Genomic DNA, 15001 nt, shown 5'->3' with positions numbered 1-15001 from the left:
AGACCTGGAGCCCGTAGGTGAGTAGCCCCGAAGAGTCATCGCCCCCTAGCACCCAAACCCAAGGTGCATCAGGCTATCCCAGTAGAGCTAAAAGATTCGATGGAGCTACAGACTCTTTAGGTGACCACAACATTGACTAGTGCCATCATCCAGCATGGGATGTCATTAGCACACCCTCTTGTACTAGATGATGAGCCATTAGTTGCTCCAGGTGGTGACAGAGAGCCCATTCAGCATCTGTGTGTCAGTTTCTTGGGGATATGCTCAAGGATGGATGACGAGGCCACTGTAGATGGATCCACATCTCATTCGTGCATGATTTGTGGGAGTAGATGTCAGGCCCACACAGCTAAGGATGTGGCACTGACAGAGGAGTTGTTGCATATGTTGTTTCCCCATCAGTGATAGACACAAGTGTGTTGATTTGAATTCATAGCATTTTATTTATCAGTCACTTTAAATTTGTAATTACATAAATGAATTTTCATTTATACATCGATTTAAATTGAGACAAATAATATGCACTTCAGGTTGCAGCAGCAGTATCCCATACTCCTCCCACACTTACTACAGCTGCAACTTCGATGCTTGAGGTATAAATTTTGTAACATGTTAAAATAGAATAGTACACTTTGAATTCAAAAAAATTACAAGATATACTAACTATCTTTAATGCTTGGTCCAATTTTTTGTTTGTAGGTGTTGACAGGGGACCAAATCTCCTAGATTCATGACATCATGCTCTTAACGATTGATTTTGGCCTACAAGGCTATACGGTATCATATTTTGTACAACCTTTTTTCATGTATTGTTTTGATAGAATATTCAAGTCATTTCATTTTAGATTTTTAAAATTATGTTTAATATATTATCTATACTAATATCTCATGTTAATTTTGTTTTTTTAGGGTACCCCCTCTAGGTCTAGGCCTCATCCTAAGCAAAATAATTCCTCGAAGATGCCAAAACATGGGAAGAAGGTAATTGAACACATTTTAAGTTGTACAATTGTTTGAAAATATTGAAATCAAGTCTTAGTTGGGGTTTGTAAATTGATTAGTGTTTTTTGTGTATTTTACATGTATAGTGGCCATTGAGCTATGTGGATTTGTTGAATGTACCTGATTCGCCTGTGGATCGAGAGAGGGCGGAGGTATGTATCTCTACTTTATTTCATGATTATATGCACGCGTACATGTGAGCTTGTGATAAATTATAATCTTATAATTTTTTCATACAGGAAATATACATAGCTACTTCATCAATGGCGAGCCCTCCTCCGTGCACTGGAGAAGCATCTCAAGATTTGGTACACTTTTGTTTGATATATTACATTAATTGTTTTTAACCTACAATACATTATTATATTAATTGTATTTAATCTTTGATCATTTTTTGTATAGGTAATAGCGACAGTTTCTCCATCGATGGTGAGTCATCCTCAATCCATTGGAGAAGCATCTCAAGCATCGGTACATCATTGTTCTCTATATTATAGCTTTTAAGTGTTTTTGATATATTTATGTTATTACATTATATTAATTGTACATTTAATCGACAATAGCCCCCTTCGCGATCCGGCCATAACGTGGATCCTTTTAAGTTTGTCTTCAAGAAAACTCCTAAGAGTGACAAGGAGAGGAGAGCGAAGACATTAGCTCTGAGATCAGCTGATGAGGTAATCTATATTTCAATTGCAAAGGAATTATAGTTAAATGCATAGTTATGTTGTTAATTGTGAACTATTTCCTACAAAATAATTCTAACTTGGCTTTTCAATTGTGGTTTTGCAGCCATCTACAGAGTCGTGTACTGCATGGAAGAGGCTTGATTTTGATGATCCACCACAAGTTTAGGATCATATAGTGTTATTTGTGGTCATAGAATGACCAATACATATAGATATATTCTACATTTTTATTGTATATCGATTTGGACATGGCATATGCCACATTTTTGTAATACTTGTATTGACTTGGCAAACATGCCTTTTTTTTTATATATATAAATGTTGATATTCAATCGAATAAATGTGTATTGAGTTCATTATTGTGTATTCGTTGTATTTCGTGACTATCCTTTTATAAAGTTAATTGATCATTTGCCTATGTAATCAACAATATGAATATAAACAACAAAAATATATGATATTAAACATTGCAATCATGGAATATGATTTGATAAAATTTCTAAAATGTTGAATTAACCCTACAAAACTCCTTGTATTCAGTTCATTATTGTATATTCATTGTATTTTGTGGCTGCCCTTTATAAATTTAAATGAATATTTGCCTATGTAATCAACAATATGAATATAAACAACAAAAATCGACAATATGAATATAAACAACAATATCTGTGTGGTGCGAGAGCACCCTCATGCTCGCAATGGTCAAATTTTAGTTCTTGTGTGAACAAACCGATGTCACGAGCGCATCTGGGTGGGCAGGTTTATGCTAGGTATGCTCCTCTTGTGCATCCCAAAGCGTCAGAGCGTCGAGAGTCATACCCTACCGGCGCGATCTCTCAAGTGCCTTGAGTCCAAAATATTTTCAAACTTTGACAAACTATTTGTTCCAATCTAGGACACATATGATCGATTTGTTTGAACTTGTGGGGTTGTGTGAGGCTCCTCTACAATGGCCTATCTCAATTTTTGATGACTCGGAGCCATTTTCAATTGGTAGCATTTTTTTGCCTGCTACAAAAACCGTCAATTGCATACAATGCAAAGTTACAAGATAGGCTAGAATTGATTGACCTTATCACATCACATTAACTCAAATCATACTCACAAAACATTGTCACATATTATTCAAAAATTTGCCTTTAAATATGGTCAAATCAGCTCTTGGCTAAAAAATTCTCACAAATCATCTCGTGGGCTTTTATACAAAATTTAGCATCTAAATATGTATAAATCAGCTTATTGCCATTTAAATATACAAAATTATGCCCCTAAACGTGTAAAAATCATCTCATGGGAATTTATATATACAAAAAATGAATATAAAACAATTCGTCAATGATACATACAAAATTCTCAAAATCATTATACTCTGAACCATAGAATCAATCAAATGAGCCTTTAGGATCGACTCTAACCCGTATCGTGTCAAGTATTACCTCGTGGTCAGATTCACGAACTTTTCATAAAATCTTGTCATGAGGTCTACCACGATACTTCATCAAATGAATATTTTTTACAACAACAAGGTTAGAGAAATGAAGAATATGTATGTGTTTCAAAGTCCTCGAACAACCAAACATCAGAATTCTTGATATGGTATCTCCTAAGCCATGTTCATGTCATGAGAACAGACCCTATTGGGCACTCAATACCCTCTCCGTCAATGATTGTGGTTGTCAATTTTCTTTTAGGCTCAACACAATGACACAAATAGTAATTTGTTCCTTCTTCATTGTTCTCTTCTACAACAACTGCATACACGTGACCTGCATTTTATAAAGTGATAATTAATACCAAAAATAAAGTGTGATGTACAACAAAATGAACCAAAAAGAAAACTTGCAAAAAAATTAACTCAAAAAATCACCTGAATCCACTAGGTCGGATACATTGTCAAAATCCACTGATGTCTCCATCTGGGTCAATTGTAGTGCTTTGGGAATTTGATATGTATCAATGGGAACCAATGGTCTACAAGACCATTTTTCAACCACCTCTTGTGATTCACATTCTTCCCACAAACAATACATGCATGAAGAGAAAAAACATACCATCCGTCTCGTATAAATTGTTAGACACAATGCACCACTGAGAGGGGGGTGAATCAATGGTTCTCAAACTTTTCCCTTTAGCAATCCTATGTGAGCATATTGGTTAATGCATCTAGCTAAATGCAGACTTACCGGTTAGAGAGTCTAGACTAAACACAAATGCATTCACACAAAGGAACATCGCATAACACCAGGATGTACGAGGAAAACCCAAGATGGGAAAAACCTCAGTGAGCAATGTTGTTGGAGTCTACTACTCCAATCCAGCCTCACAATCAAATCTTTGTTACAGTGTTTTTGGCACCAACCCAAGGATCACCAACCCCTGATTTAGGGCACCAACCCAAGGAGCACCAACCCCTAAATTGTTTATGGGCTACAACCCAAAGGAGATACAACCCCTACACTGAGCTATAACTCAGTGATAACAATGAAAACATCAATTATGAAAGTAGTTATCTTGTTACAAGTGAATCTTGCAACCATTTCATATGCCTTACTCTGTCAGTGAGATACCTTCTCTACTACACAGACTCACTCTTTTGCTGCTTTTCTTGCCGGTTTACCTCTCCTCTCCTTCTTCTCTGCTGGATCTCCTCCTCACTTCTCTGCACTTTACTGGTGCTATACTCTATCGATTTTGTATCTTCCTTCTCTGCAGCTTCCTTCTCTTCTGCTCTATCGGTATGGACACTACCAGTTCTTCTCTTCTATCTGTTTAACACTTCAACCAGGTTCACCCTCACACTAAATCTCTTCTTAGATATGCTTTGTGCACTTGACTGATTTTCTCTCACATGTAGAAGTAATACACTTCACAGCAGCACAATATTCTTCTCTTCAGCAGCACCTAACTATATCTTTGGCTTGCATATTTATAGCCTGGTTTTCCCACCAAAAACCAATTCAAATTTCGAGCGATTAGGGTTTCCTCATCATCCTCAAGGAAAACCAAAACCAATCAGATCTTTCCTAATCTAATCTCTCTAATAGCCAACTGTACACCTCTGCCATTAATGTGCCTTCTTGATCATGCCTTATATCTCTGGCGATATGCTTTTTCCATTATTGATTGATTTCTTGGTCAACCACCAAGATCATTCTTGTTGTTTCCTTCATTCACCTCGATCTCCTCAATCACTCTTAGTTGGCTCTAAGTTGTCCTCTAGACCTCAAGCCGCAAACCTCTGCAACATGTCCCATGATTTGTGGGATCTTTCATTAATGTCGACCAACTCTGCAACTACCCCGTCAGTGTACATTCCTTCTTCATTTGAATGCAGGTCCACCACCTTGAATCCATATGGCATCCATATCAACCAACTGCCAGCTTGACACTTCATGTCGGTCCAGATAGGATCACCAACCAAACACTCTACCAGTTCCTATTTTCTATCAGTTTTCTAACCCTACCAGTATCACACATTCTACCAGTTGACTCCTCATGTCTACACTTGTTGAACTGTCGATGGAACACCCAAAACCAGTCTCTAGACATGTCTATTCAAAGCATTCTCATTCCCACAAGGTGGGAAGACATCTGCATCTGCACATTGTCCATATTACTAGTGGACTTACATACCGATAAGTACTCTTGATGACACTATGTCATTAACCTTCACCAGACTCCATCTTCAGTCAAGCCACATTCCTCTATTTGCATCTGCTCACCCTTGCCATCTCCTTAATCAGCTCAAACCCTATCACAAACAGTTTGTCAAGATGACAAACACATCACACTCCATTTGTTCTGGCAACTCAACTTGCCTTCTCTGTCGATCCGGTGCATATTCCTTCTCTCATGCACTTAGGGAATTCCCTCAATTCATCGGTAGATCCAGTGTTGGCACATTCATTGTCAGTCACCTCTTCTCATGATGACTACATCTTCATCTAGTGGGAGTCCTATTGTTCTGCAATATTCACAACATATCATTGATCTGTTCATTCTTCTCCTCTGGTGTTGATGTGATTTAGGTAACATTCTGCCTCTTCATCACAAATAACATCTAAGCACCTTGCTCATCCTGCTTGTCCACTGGTCATGAGCTTTGTAGGTTGGCAACCACTCACTTGGTTGATCTGACTTCCCCATGTCAACACATCACTTACCATTTGACATCCTTTCCTTACCAGTGATACATTGTACCGGTACTTATCACCTTACCATTCCCTCCACATAAGTCAAGCACCAACTTGTGTACCGGTAACACCAGTGGTCATCCGTCTGATGACATTCTCTTCCTTACCTTACCAGTGTCTTGCAGCATAAAGTGATATCTAAGATATCTCATTTTGTACTCCTCCTTGACAGTTTTGCACATACATCACTCATATCGGTAAATATCCCATACCGGTTGACATCGATGACAACCCAATGCCAACATAAATTACTAGTGAACTTACATTTGAACTCATAAATGAGTGTATGTCACTTGATCCTGCAACTGTACAACAATCTATATAGTTTTCAATGTTAGATTCAGTGATCAACCAAAAATATCTACGAACCATTGATGTACCTAGATTACCTGGACCCATCGTATAGTTACACCATCGCACAATTATTTATGCATCTATCAACTCAGCACCACCTTCATACTTCAATTCTTCTCTAGCTACAACTCTTTTTACACATGCTCTTGCACCATCGTGCTCTCCCTTACCATGTCCAGCCTCACTGAAATTCCAAAAATGTTGTACACCACTTGTGATATGCATCCTTGTCAACCAATAAAACATCCTTGCATTCTTGAATTGTGCGGTGCAATTATCTGACCTTATTAAGTGTCAATTGTATTGTATGTTTCTTTCCTTGAAATTATCATAGAAAACCTTAAATCATCCTTGTACAAACTTCGATGAATGAGTACGATCATCACTTATGTAGAAGTGATACTCTCTTACAACCTTTCTATCCTCCTTTGTGCTATCACCTGCATGCATGAATGTTATGTGTACAGAAATAGAAACTTGTGTAGAATGATAATACATGGATTGCACTTCATTTTGAGGTGGTGGTGTACAATTTTCAGCAAATTAATGATAGAGAAAATGGTGCCAATAGGAAATATGTGCTTACATAACTTGAATTGCTCATCTAACCATCGAGCTCTATGTGTATGCATTATGTACTCATAAACTAGTTTCTCTTGAAACATTTTCATAAATTCAGCTACACATACATCATTTTTCACTAGCTCACATCTCTTCAAATCTTTTCCATCTTTAACTCCATATGTGATTGTCTTGTATTTTCCAAAAGAAACTAGTTTCCTACCAATTTCATGTGTGCTCTCCAAATGTACACATCTTGGTAAATGTTGCAAACCACCACATATAGCACAAGAACCTTCCAAATAAGGCATCTTATAATAAATGCAACCATCATGTCTATTACATAGCACACTGTTGGTATTTTGGATATGTTGATATGGTTTTGTCATTGATGTCAACACCTATCATCACTTGTCAACACTTGGAGATCTTTGGTTATGTTCACCGGCAAGTCAGAGACTTATGCACAGTCACCGATATTTGGTTCACCGGTAGATTATATTGTTCACCGGCACTTGGAATGACTTGGAGACTACTTGGTTATGTCGAAGACATTATTTAATCACTTGGTTTTGGCGATTTGGTTATTGGTCTATTCGGGTTTGCATATTTGTTGTTACCAACAAATAGGTCCAGGTTATGCACCGGCAGGCATATCTATTCCAAATCAACACGACACATTGTGGAGATGATTTATTATTATTGTAAATGCATTGAGCCGACATCATGCATCGGATATCAATTTATTTGTAATTGATTTTATTGTAATATCTTTTAGTGAGCTGACCTATTCAATTGGTCTTAGGTTATGGTATAAATGTAAGATCTCATTTGTGAGATTGATATATGCAAGGATAGAGATTGTAATAGGGTATATGCAAAAATAAGCAGAGCTATACACGCAGACATCATTTGAATGTTGAAGGAAGGTTTTTGTGAAGGCAATCAAAACTTAACCGGTATTGAATCCAGCATATGAAGATGCTATTTAAGCAGTACATTATCATTGGATTTAACCATCCAATTGTAGTTAGTGTGACTCTCATTTTGTGATTGAGCAGTGAGCTCTAGGAAGCTGGCCTTTCTACATGTGCAGAATCCATATTGTACACACATACTATCTGCAGTAGTATCATCTGATTGTGGGTAAGGCTTCCCACCGTGGTTTTTCCCCTTAAAGGGTTTCCATATACAAATATATATGTTATGTATTGTGGATGTTATTGTCTTTCTGTTTCATGCATTAATCTTTACCGATACTACAATTAACTGATAAAACTGTCTACCGACATAAAGTTTGGTTTATTGGTGTATGCGGGAAAAGCGGGTCGATAGAACTCAATATGTGAAAATATTCAAAAAGACTTATCCACACACACACACAAGACTTCTTGGTGCAAACTATGGAGTAATGAAGTATCACTCAGCTTCCCAAGGTTGGTCCCATGGTTCTCTATCTCACAATGTCCCTCAAACCAATATTTTTGCTCTTAGATCACTGAGCAAAATGGTTTAGGGATGGAAAATGCAAGAACGAGGGATGCTTTGATAGATTTTAGAATGAAATGCATTCTAAGTTATGCATGATTCTAGAAATGCAATAAACTAACTATAAGATGACAAGATTAGCAAACAAACTATCCTAGCATACTATATTAGTTCAATGATTTAAGCTAATGATAATAGAAAGTATTCTAAACATGCATATTTAGATTAATTTCTATCTAAAAGAGAGGCTAAAAATGATGAACATAAAAATCATATGAAAGCTTGAATGTATTTGAGCATAAGTGTGATACTACAAACTTGGATTGATCTTTTAAAATGGAGGATGGAGAGCCCTATTTATAGCAAAAATAGGGCAATGGATCGCCAAGATTGAATGGTTTAATCAAGGGTTGAATTTGACAATTGAGAATCCATGTTTGCAATTGGCACCAATGAAATGGTGACAAGTGTCAGCATAGGGTTGGGTTGAGAGAAGGGGTTGGAGGCATTAAATGCCTGAGAAGACCTCATGGTTATCTAGAGGGTAAAGGTTAAGCTTAAGTTAGGCTTACCCATTGGATTAAGAGTTAATCCAAGGATAAACCCTAGTGCAAATGATTAAGAAATAATCATGGTCAAAGCATTAAAGGCTTGATGGAGACCCTTGGGTTGGATGAAGGTTAAGTTAGGCAAAAAGTCTCTAACCATGTAAGAGGGTTGAATTAACCATTAATGGTTTGGGAGACTTTGGGGATATTAAGTGGTTGAAGACTTGAAGCCTTTAATGGTTATCAAAGACTTTAAGGTTTTGAGAAGTGACCTCCCTTTGCCTAGGGATGTGACAAAGTTTAGAAGATGGGTTAGGCTAATTAGAAGCGATTAGAAGAGTCTAGAAGAAATTTAGGAATAGGTTTTAGTATGCAAGTGGGAGATGTAGGAAAATGCAAGTGGATGGAGGGATAATAGGATTTAATTGAAATAAAGTTAATTTAATTCAATTTGGTTGTAATTTGGGGAAATCAAATAAATTAGATTTATTCAATTTAGGATAAATATTTAATTAAATTTGAATTTAATTAAAAGTGGATAGGGGGGATTTAATTGAATAAAATGATTTATTCATTAAATGGTATAGTGAATTTAATTTAAATAAATTGAGTAATTTACTTAATTAAATAGAGGAATGCGGGTAATTTAATTAAATTGGATTTAATTGAATAGGGAAATGAACATAAAATATTCATTTGGGAATATGGTCATTTTTATACGTCTACATTTTGCCCCTCTTTAAAGTGACGTGTGTGCATATGTTATTTCAAAGAAAATGATGTGTTATCGTGATTTATGATCAAATGCAATTTTTGTGTCGCTCTTATGATTTGCAAGTCATGCCCCAGATTTGATTTGATGCGTGATGCCCTAGATTCGATATTTGATGGTGATGCCCCCTCGGGAGATGAATCAATATTTTGAAAATTTTGATTTAATTTGATGAGTTGTGTGTGGTGTGTAGGATTTCGTCTATATGAAATGTGTTAAATTGATTCATCTCCCGATAATTTACAAATTTTAGGGTATAGGGGAGGCCGCGACCATATGACATGTCCGTGTGGCTAACCCTAATTTCATTTTCCTCCTATAAAAGGGGAAAAGGGCTTTGATTTTATTCATTTGTGCATTGTTGACTTTGGAGAAAGAGAATTTGGTCTGAAGTCAAAATGCCTATTCCGTATTCCAGGCACCGTTTTGAGTGCGTTCGGAGGTACTGGAGACCTGCCGCGTATGGACCACCTGTAGGTCAACACTTTTGACCCTTTTTTGATTTTTGATTTGGTCATTTTTGGTCGTTGTTTGATTTTTGAAATTCGGTTTTAGCGTTTTAGCGCATCAAAGTCATAGATTAGCGCATACAAAAATTTAGGTAGCGCATCAAGTCTATTGTTAGGGCTGCGTTCGAAACAAAATAGGGTGGCGCATAGGAAATTTAGGTTAGTGTAGCGAGTTAAAATAGCGCATGCCGCACGTAGGGTAGTACGTCAAGTCAGCAGGGTAGCGTGTAGGGTAGACCTAGCGCATAGGGGTCGCAGGGGTTCGCATGGGTAAGGGGTTTTAGCACGTAGGGTAGACCTAGCGCATAGGGTCTCACAGGTAGCGCCAGCGAGGTATAGATTAGCGCGTAGATAGGTTTTAGCACATAGGGTAGGTCAGGTAGCGCATGGGGGGAAAAGATTAGCGCATAGAGTCAGTCTAACGCATAGGGTAAATAGATTAGCGTGTAGGAAAAACAGCCTAGCGCGTTGGTGGATTTTAGTGCAGCGGGAGTCTGTTTTAGCGCATCTGGAAAAAAATTGCAAGCTGAGGTGATTTGTGAATTTGTTGTGTCGTGCTGTCATGATTTTTATGGGTTTGTCCAATATGAGTGTCGATATAACTTATTTTGATTTGCGATATTTCAAGTTATGTATAGATATCAATGTGTTGTGTTGATCAAAAAGATGATTTGTTTTGGCACTCTGTTTCAAGTTCAATGTGTGAAGCCTGATTTGTGTTACAAGCTGATATGGGTTGGAAACTTGAGTTGTTTTACAAGGTGATATGGGTGGGAAACTTGAGTTGTTTTACAAGTTTATGAGATTTGGAGACTTGAGTTGTGTTACAAGTTTTTATATGGTTTTTGATAACTTGAGGTGTGGTACAAGTTGATATGAAATGATAGGATTTTGAACTTGATGTAGATGAGCAAATTGTTTCATGTTGTTGATGTGAGTTTGATTTTGATATCTTTATTTTGATGGGGAAACTGATATTGGATTTGTTTTGTTTGTTGACAGGAGCGGTTGGGTGTGGTTCAGTCGCGGGAGAGATTTCTGAAGCCATGGACATTGATACCGCGGTTGACCCAGGCCGACCTCGATATTATTGAGAGATGCAGTTTGACCTCCCTGTTAGATATGCCTCGGTTCACTGTGAACCGAGGGCTACTGACAGCACTTGTAGAGAGGTGGCACAGTGACACGAACACCTTTCATTTTGCTACTAGAGAGATGACAGTCACACCAGAGGACTATTACAGGATCCTGTGCATTCCCGTAGTAGGTGCACTACTACCATATGAGCAATCAGAGGAGGGTGGTACAAAGGCACTACGCCGCATCTTTCATGATGAGACAGTCTACGGTTATGAGATCTTGTGGCAGGAGTTCTTAGACCTAGATTACACACCCCTTCCATCAGTACTGACAGGGTTTATTGGTGGATTCCTTTGTCCTGATCGCAGGTCAAAGGGATTTTCTGTGGGATGGGGGCTGGTTTTAGAGGAGATGGTTACACAGGGCCAGAGGTTTTTATGGGGATCAACTATGCTGGCCCATCTATACAGGGGAATGCATGAGGTGGTATACCTTGGTTATGGCAGTTTGTTAGCAGGCGTGACATTGTTACAGGTATGGTGTTGGGAGCACATTCCAGCTGCGAGGCCATTAGCAGACAGAGACAGGCCCGTTGGATGCACATATGCGTATGGATACAGGGGTCTAGTTGTCCAGCAGAAGCTGGGCAAACTAGAGCATTGGAGGAGAGTACTAGATGATATCGATATAGTCACATGGCGACCGTATACAGGATGCGAGGTGTGGGTGGAGGATGGGCTAGAGATGCCCTTTGTATTTATGATGAGATATCTGATCGAGAGGACTCCATTTGTTATAGAGAGGTTTGTGGTGACCAGAGTGTTGAGACAGTTTGGTCGTCAGCAGGGTATACCTCAGGGAGCTTTCCTATATGCACGACGAAGGCAGGATGTAGCCGATTGGGGCCCGACCATTGATAGCACAGTGGTGGTGGAGGAGTTTGTCGGGTTGGTGGGCCAAATATGGGATTATGCCCCAGAGATTCTGGATGTGGGCATGACTCATGAGTTCGCTAGATTGTTTGTTGTGCGGGCGATGGCGAGGATATCTGATCCTGAGGAGATGCAGCTAGCTTTTGATGATGATGATGATGAGGAGGGAGAGGGAGATGATGATGATGATGGAGATGATGGAGGAGGAGGACGAGGGAGAGGAGTCAGAGGGAGATGGGGAGATAGAGGGAGGAGAGGAGATAGAGGTGTGGAGAGAGCGGTTAGATAGGCGATGATAGACAGGGGGAGAGGTGGATTAGCTATTGGAGCTGGTGGAGGGGGGAGAGTGGGGGAGGTGTTAGCTGCAGTGGGTGGTACGGATGAGGCAAGGCGACCAGCACAGAGGAGGAGGACAGATGTGCTCCCACCTCCAGCACCGAGGACAGGCAGAGTGGGAGGGGTTGCCCCTGCACAGGTACCACTATGGGTTCAAGTCCCTACACATATTGAGGATGCTCAGATTCAGACCCTACAGGTGACTGTACAGCAGCTGCAGGCACAGGTTGATTGCGCAGTTGACCACTGAGCGGGATACAGAGATAGAGCGGAGAGGGCAAGCGGAGGAGCTGGTAGCTAGTATGCAGAGAGCAGCGGCGGTGGTCCAATGAGAGACACCCTAAGAGAGCTAGCATGGAGAGCTCAGGAGGCGGAGTACTACTGGTGGCAATATGAGGCGGCGGTACCTAGGGATCGTCGAGTACAGAGTTTCACACAGTCGCGATCCAGTCAATCTCGAGATACTGGGTCACAGTCTGAGAGCCAAGGTGTGATAGGGCCACCGAGACAGGACCCTCCTGGAGATCTAGGGGTGGGGACATCTGGAGCTAGACCATCTCCGTCAGGGGATAGTCATACTTGAGAGACGTGGTCTCTGTTGTATTTTTTATCATTGTATTCTTTGTACTGGACACAGTGATGATATATTTTGTACATTTTGATCATTTTTGAGATATATATATATATATATATATATATATATATATATATATATATATATATATACGGCACCATTTTCTTTGATCATGTGGTGTGTTATATGGATGGATTTGCTTATGTGCTCTTTTCGTTGATGTGATGATGATGCAATGTTTAAATATATGAGATAATGTATGATGCAGGATGTATGTTTTGACATGTTTGTGAGATGTATCTTGAAAATGAGATGTATGATTTTATATGCTGTGATATGTATCTTGAAAATGAGATGTATGATTTGATATGCTGTGAGATGTATCTTGAAAATGGGATGTATGATTTGATATGTAACTAAATGTAAAATGATATGCAACTAATTGTAAAATGATATGCAACTATGGTAAAATGATATGCAACTAATTGTAAAATGATATGCAACTATGTTTTTGGTAGCATCCTCATTCTGTATTTGTCATCCGATATAGCCATATGTTGTTTGCTTTTTTTGTAGGTATCATCATTGAGCATTGATTTGTTTAGGATATGTTGAAAATTTATACAAGCATAATGGTATAATTGAACCATAATGACCTAAGAAAAATTTACATGATGTTTGATTTTGCAAGATAGCACAAGCATCAAGGTATAATTGAACCAGGACGACCTGAGTGCGTATTGCGTAAATAGACAAGATTAAATCATTTGTATGCGTGAAGTGGAATCAGGCCTTCAGTGATATTTGATGTATCACGTCTCGAGGCAAGTATTCACACAGTACAAGTGATCGCTTCCTAGACAGAAGACTAAGAAAATATTGGAAGTTCCCCATGATCTCTAGCTTTGAAGCATTTAGTGAGAAAACGAAGAGAATCCAATAACTTAAAAGTTCAAAATGCAAAATAGTCAAGATTTTTATGTGATAATGCAACATTTAGTACTTCAGAAAATCATCCATCCTTGGTATTTATGTGAATTGTTTTGTTTTGTTTTGTGATGAAGCGTAGTTTTGGTTGTTGGATGTCATGCTTCTGAGTTTTGCAAATAGGTTTGATGTCTTGAATGTTCGCAAGTTGTGATGATTTTAATGCCCCTAGCTGAGAGTGCCTCTTGATATGATTATGTACAGTGATTTCCAAGCCATGGTGGAATGTGGTAAGAGGATATATATGGATAACTCGGGATAGTGACTACGTTAAGTATGTCCTGAATGGATATGTGCTAAGTGTCGGGTGATGGCCGATAGTGTTTGTATGGATAAAATGGTATGGAGATAGATAGAGGAGCCGTTCTTTTGCAAGAGCGCCTGTTTACTAGGTTTTCACCATTTGTTTTTATTGTACTTTATGTTTTTGCTTTTTCTGGATTTTTTTTTTGGCTTTTTTGGCTTTTTTGGGTTTTTTTGGCTTTTTCCGTGCACTAGGCTACTTAAGTGTAGTATTTCTTTAGATGAATGTTGTTAGTTGGTTCGTCAAGCACATCTCCTTCTGAAGTTGTTAGCTGATAGGCACTTGATCCATAGACTGATATGATGATATAGGGACCCTACCAGTTAGGTTCAAATTTTCCTTTCTTTTCTTGATCTTGCTGATTTCTTGGATTTTCTTTGAGGACTAGGTCACCAACTTTGAAGTTTCTGGGAATGACCTTGTGATTGTAGCTCCTGCACATGCATTGTTGATATTCTTTGAGATGATTGTAAGCATGCTAGCGTCTTTCATCTAATAGTTCAAGTTCTTGCAGTCGGTTAACTTGATACTCTTCATCTGGGATTAATCCTTTCAAAGAGACTATGAGAGATGGGATTTCTACCTCCAGGGGTAAAATGGCTTCTGATCCATATACCAATGAGTATGGTGTGCGGATGCTAGTTCTATATGCCCAAAGTGCTGGATTAAGTT

The sequence above is a fragment of the Cryptomeria japonica genome, chromosome 3, assembly GCF_030272615.1.
Source record: "Cryptomeria japonica chromosome 3, Sugi_1.0, whole genome shotgun sequence".
Lineage (NCBI taxonomy): Eukaryota > Viridiplantae > Streptophyta > Pinopsida > Cupressales > Cupressaceae > Cryptomeria > Cryptomeria japonica.
The sequence above is the reverse complement of the archived record's forward strand: the minus strand, read 5'-3'. Positions refer to the sequence as shown.